The sequence below is a fragment of the Helianthus annuus genome, chromosome 4 (assembly GCF_002127325.2).
Source record: "Helianthus annuus cultivar XRQ/B chromosome 4, HanXRQr2.0-SUNRISE, whole genome shotgun sequence".
Lineage (NCBI taxonomy): Eukaryota > Viridiplantae > Streptophyta > Magnoliopsida > Asterales > Asteraceae > Helianthus > Helianthus annuus.
In genome coordinates this window covers 188,889,606-188,895,345 of record NC_035436.2, presented here as the reverse complement: position 1 = coordinate 188,895,345, position 5,740 = coordinate 188,889,606, and the positions used below count along the sequence as shown (strand labels likewise).

The following is a 5,740-nucleotide window of genomic DNA, read 5'->3' as shown; positions in this document are numbered from 1 at the left end:
GTTCACCCAATTCACCAATTACACCAAGAAACATCATGGCCGATTCACAAATTCCACCTACAACGGGTCAAACGACCTCATCATTCATACCTACTTCCACACAACCATCACCAAACACAACCATACCAAATTCCACTACAATTCCTACTCCACCTCATGACACTACACCAATCAACACCACACAACCCATTACTACCTAAGAAGAACCAGCCATTACCTTTAACCCATCCACTACTATACCACCATTGTCCCATTTCTTCCCGGGTGCGGGTCCGTCATATTCAAGCCATACCATAGCACCAATTTCGACCATTGTCCATGCTACTTCAACATTTAGACCATCGAACCAAGCGGGTTTTCAATATTCAAACCTTCCATTTGGGCAATCGTCAGGAATTCAAGGAGATGGGTATGATGAAGGATTTGAGGAGTTTGAGGGTTATGATGAGGATGGGTATGCTTACGGGGGTTATGGTGATCAAGGAGAATTCGGATATGTGCAAAGTCAATCTCAAGGGATGGCAAGTGTCGGTGGAATGCCACAACAACAACAACAACTCGTACCACAACACATTCGGCCAAGACCACAAGGGCCACCAATGCAACATCCTATTCCATTGCAACAAATTCGGCCACAAAATGTACAACCACAATTTCAAAGACCACCTCAACGCCCACCGATGCGACAACAACAGTTTCAACAACCAATCGCACCACAAGGGCAAGTACCAAGGCCAATGGTCCTATCCCTCCAAGAGGTAGGTTTGGTGTACCAAGGAGACACCTTAGAGAAAATGTGAGGGGCATCGAAGCACATTTTAGGCCGGTAATCACTCAAAACCCTTCACCGGTAGTTATTCCTCACAATGATCAAGGGAGGACATTTGAAGTGAGGACCAACTCTTTGCAAAGTTTACCAAAGTATAAAGGATTAGCAACGGAGGAGCCTTACTTTCATTTGGAGGCTTATGACTCGATTTGTAACACTTTTGGGAGTCAAGGGTTCTCGGCCGATGATATTAAATTGGTATTATTCCAATTTTCTTTGGAAGATAAGGCGAAGAAATGGTTCTACACGTTACCTTCGGCATCCATATATACATGGGGGGAGATGCAACAAACTTTCTTGGATGAGTTTTACACCGCTCAAAAGACCAACGATGCAAGAAAGGGGTTGAGAAGCTTCCAACAACAACATGGTGAGATGTTCCATGAAGCATTTGAACGATTCAATATGATGATAAAGAATTGCCCTCACCATGGAATTGAATTATGGGAGTTGATGAATGCCTTTCACGAGGGGTTGAGTGCCGAAGATGCACGTGATTTGATGTCTATTACCGGTGGGACTTTTGGAACAAATTATGAGAACGATGATTGGGAGTTCTTGGAGAGCATGGCAACTACATCAAAGAGAAAAGCTCAAGCATCAAGGAGAGCGCGACCGGCCATAGCCCGACCTCAAGTGCACGCTATAGATGATGGTAATGTTCAAACTACTAACCAAATTTATGATGTTTGTGCTTTGTGTAATGAAATAGGTCATGCGGCTGAAAATTGCCAAGGGATGTTAGAAGGGCAATATGAAGAAGTCCATGCGGTTCAAGGTCAAGGTCAAGGAGGGGGTGGTAGAAATTACAACAACATGAACACTAATACCTACCACCCCGGGTTGAGGAACCACCCAAATTTTCGGTATGGGAACCCTTCAAATCAAGCCAACCCGAACTTTCAAGGTAGCCAAGGTAACTTTGGTTCACGCCAACCTTACAATAACCAAGGTGGATACCGAGGCGGGAACAACCAAGGCTATCAAAGACAATATCAAACGGGTCAAGAACAAGGGGGGTCTTCGGGTGGAAACGAGATGATGGAGATGTTAAAGAGCATGCAAATGGAGATGCAAAAACGGAACCAACTTGATGAAGTTCGAATGCAAAAGGATGAGGTGCGCGACAAGAGCATCCAATCACTAACAACCCAAATGGGTCAATTAGCAACCGACGTGGCTGAATTGAAGAAAAACAAGGGTCAACTTCCAAGCGACACTAAGGTAAACCCTTTGCATGGTACATCACGAGGTAATGTTAATGTTCATCATGTTAGTGTTTTAAGAAGTGGGAAAGAGTTTAAAGCCAATTTGTCACCCGAATTGGTTGAGGGGGTAGTTGAGGACATCACGGGTAATGATAGTGATGATGATGTTTCACCGGTAAAACCAAAAGAATTAAATGTTAACAAACCGGGTGTGGGTGAAAATAAAGAACATGAAAAGAATGAAAAAGTTGAGGGTGAACCGAGTCAAGTCCCTTTTCTTTCGGCTTTACTTGACCCGGGAAAGAAAAACTTTATTGTATCGAGAGGTCCCCAAAAAGAAGAAATGTGGGACATGTTTAAACAAGTTAAAATTAATCTACCACTTCTCGATGCAATAAAACAAGTACCCGCCTATGCCAAATTTTTAAAAGAGCTATGTACGCAAAAAGGCAAAACAAGAAAAAAGTGCCTAAGCGGGTCGATTTAACCGGGCAAGTAAGTGCATTTTTAAATGGGGAGCTTCCTCCTAAGCTCCAAGATCCGGGCACGCCATTGATTAACATACAAGTTGGTAATTTTCAAATGGCTAAGGCGTTGCTAGATCTTGGAGCCGGGGTGAGTATTTTACCGGGGGGCTTATATGACCAATATGATTTTGGTCCGTTAGCAAGGGTGGAGACAACGGTTGTTTTGGCCGATTTGTCTCATAAGCTACCTCGGGGTATGGTCCAAAATGTAATTGTAAAAATTGATGAGTTATATTACCCGGTTGACTTTCTAGTCTTGGACTACTCGTCCGCTGACCCAAAACAACAACAAAAGTAATTTTGGGTCGGCCATTTTTGAGCACCACTCATGCCGTGATCGATTGTAGATTTGGTACGGTCGACATGACTTTTGGGAATAGAAAAATGCGTTTGAATGTTTTTACTAACAATTCTAATGCTAATGGTGTTGATGAGTGTTTCATGGCAGATATAGTTGACGGATGCAACCCGCATGAGTATGAGGAGGATGGTTTGGATGTTTGCCTGTGTGATTTTTCTGAATAGGTACATGCTTATGCACTCCGGGTTGAAGAGGAAAAGCAAGATGCAATGGCTTTGAAAGAAGGTAGACCACCTTGGACTCATCAATTTGAAGGTCTACCGGCGGAGATCGATTCGGGTACGAAACCATCATTAGAGGAACCGCCAAAGTTGGAACTTAAAGACTTGCCGAGCCACTTGAAGTATGTATTTTTAGGGGATAATGACACTTTACCGGTCATTATTGCCTCTAATTTGGAGTTGGCACAAGAGCAAGCATTGTTCGAAGTCTTAAAAGAGAACAAGGGAGCTATCGGGTGGACGATTGCCGATCTCAAAGGAATTAGTCCATCCATTGTCATGCATAAGATCATTACCACCGAAGATGCAAAGCCGACACGAGAAGCTCAAAGGCGATTGAATCCGAACCTACGAGAGGTAGTTAAAAAAGAGGTAATTAAATGGTTGGATGCGGGAATTATTTATCCGATTTCGGATAGTGCTTGGGTGAGTCCCACCCAAGTTGTGCCTAAGAAGGCCGGCATTCAAGTAGTCAAAGATGAAAGTGGTGAACAAATTGCCACCCGACTGGTTACCGGGTGGCGTGTATGTATTGACTACCGGAAATTGAATACCGCCACTTCTAAGGATCATTTCCCGCTACCATTCATTGATCAAATTATTGAAAAATTATCGGGTCAAAAATACTACTGTTTTTTGGATGGGTATTCGGGTTACAATCAAATCGCAATACACCCGGATGACCAACATAAGACCACCTTCACTTGTCCATATGGCACCTTTGCCTTTAGGCGAATGCCATTTGGCTTGTGCAACGCTCCGGCAACTTTCCAACGATGTATGATGAGTATTTTCTCGGACATGGTTGGAGAGTCGCTCGAAGTTTTCATGGATGACTTCTCAATTTTTGGCACTAGTTTTGATGCTTGTCTCAACGAATTACAAAAAGTGTTAAAAAGATGTGTTGAGAAAAACTTAGTGCTAAGTTGGGAGAAAAGTCATTTCATGGTGCAAGAGGGCATTGTGTTGGGTCATGTAATTTCTGAAAGGGGGATGGAGGTGGATAAGGCAAAAATACGGGTAATATCATCTTTGCCACCTCCGAAAAATGTTAAGGGTGTAAGGTCGTTCTTGGGACACGCAGGATTTTATTGACGTTTCATAAAGGGTTTTAGTGTTATCACCAAACCCTTATGCAACTTGTTATTAAAAGATGTCCCATTTGATTTTACTAACGAGTGTAACCACCAGATTGGTCAAGGCTCCTATCTTGCAACCACCAGATTGGTCAAAGCCGTTCGAGATAATGTGTGATGCAAGCGACACCACTATTGGTGCAGTTTTGGGTCAACGGGTTGACAAGAAACCGGTGGTTATCTACTATGCAAGCAAAACTCTATCCGAAGCGCAACTTAATTATACCACAACCGAGAAGGAATTACTAGCGGTGGTGTATGCTTTGGATAAGTTTCGCTCGTATATTTGGGGGAGCAAGGTGGTGGTTTATTCGGATCATAGTGCGGTCCGATATTTGATGGAGAAAAAGGATGCGAAGCCTCGTTTGATTTGGTGGGTATTATTGCTACAAGAGTTTGATTTAGAAATTCGAGACAAAAAGGGAAGTGAGAATGTAGTAGCGGATCATTTATCTCGGATTCCGGTGGAAGGGATCGATGATGTTAGTGAAATCAATGAAAGTTTTCCCGACGAGCAACTTTTAGCCGTTTCCACCTTCGTTGCACCGTGGTATGCTCATTATGTTAACTACTTAGCCACGGGTGCCATCCCAAGTCATTGGACCAAGAAGCGCCGACAACAATTTATGGTTCAAGTGAAGCAATATATTTGGGATGAACCGGATCTCTTCAAGATTGGACCGGATCAAGTTATACGAAGGTGTGTGCCCGAAACAGAAGTGTTGGAAATTTTGACCCATGCCCATTCGTCCGCATGTGGGGGTCATTTTAGTGGGCATAAAACAGGTTATTGGGTTCTTTCATGTGGGTTTTATTGGCCCACAATTTTCAAGGATGCATGTGAGTTCGCTAGAAATTGTATAAATTGTCAAAAGATGGGAAGCATATCGAAGAGGGATGAGATGCCATTACAACCAATCTTGGTTGTAGAGATATTTGATGTTTGGGGTATAGATTTTATGGGTCCCTTTCCGAATTCGAATGGCTTTCTATACATTTTGGTAGCGGTGGATTATGTCTCGAAGTGGATTGAAGCTATTGCAACACGCACAAACGACCATTCGGTTGTTTGTAAATTTGTTCAATCCAACATTTTTTCCCGTTTCGGCATCCCGCGGGTTATTATAAGTGATGGTGGTTCACATTTCAAGAACTTCAACTTCGGAAAATTATTGAAGAGGTATAGCGTGAATCACCGGATTGCCACACCTTACCATCCGCAAACGAGTGGACAAGTCGAAGTGTCCAACCGTCAAATCAAGGAAATTCTCATGAAGACGGTAAGAACGGATAGGAAGGATTGGTCGAGTAAGTTAGATGATGCGTTGTGGGCATACCGAACGGCCTACAAGACTCCAATTGGTACAACGCCTTACCGGATGGTGTATGGAAAGGGTTGTCACTTGCCAATGGAGTTAGCGCATCGGGCACATTGGGCAATTAAGACGGTAAACGCGG

The 5,740-nt window shown here is 43.3% G+C and overlaps 1 non-coding gene across 1 annotated transcript; it reads right to left on the bottom strand.

Annotated features, from left to right (window-relative positions):
• Window positions 1–1,160: 1,160 nt before the first annotated feature.
• On the bottom strand, window positions 1,161–1,266 carry LOC118491830. The gene has a single exon (XR_004892275.1). It is a non-coding gene; the product is annotated as a small nucleolar RNA R71 (small nucleolar RNA).
• Between the last annotated feature and the right edge of the window lie 4,474 nt (window positions 1,267–5,740).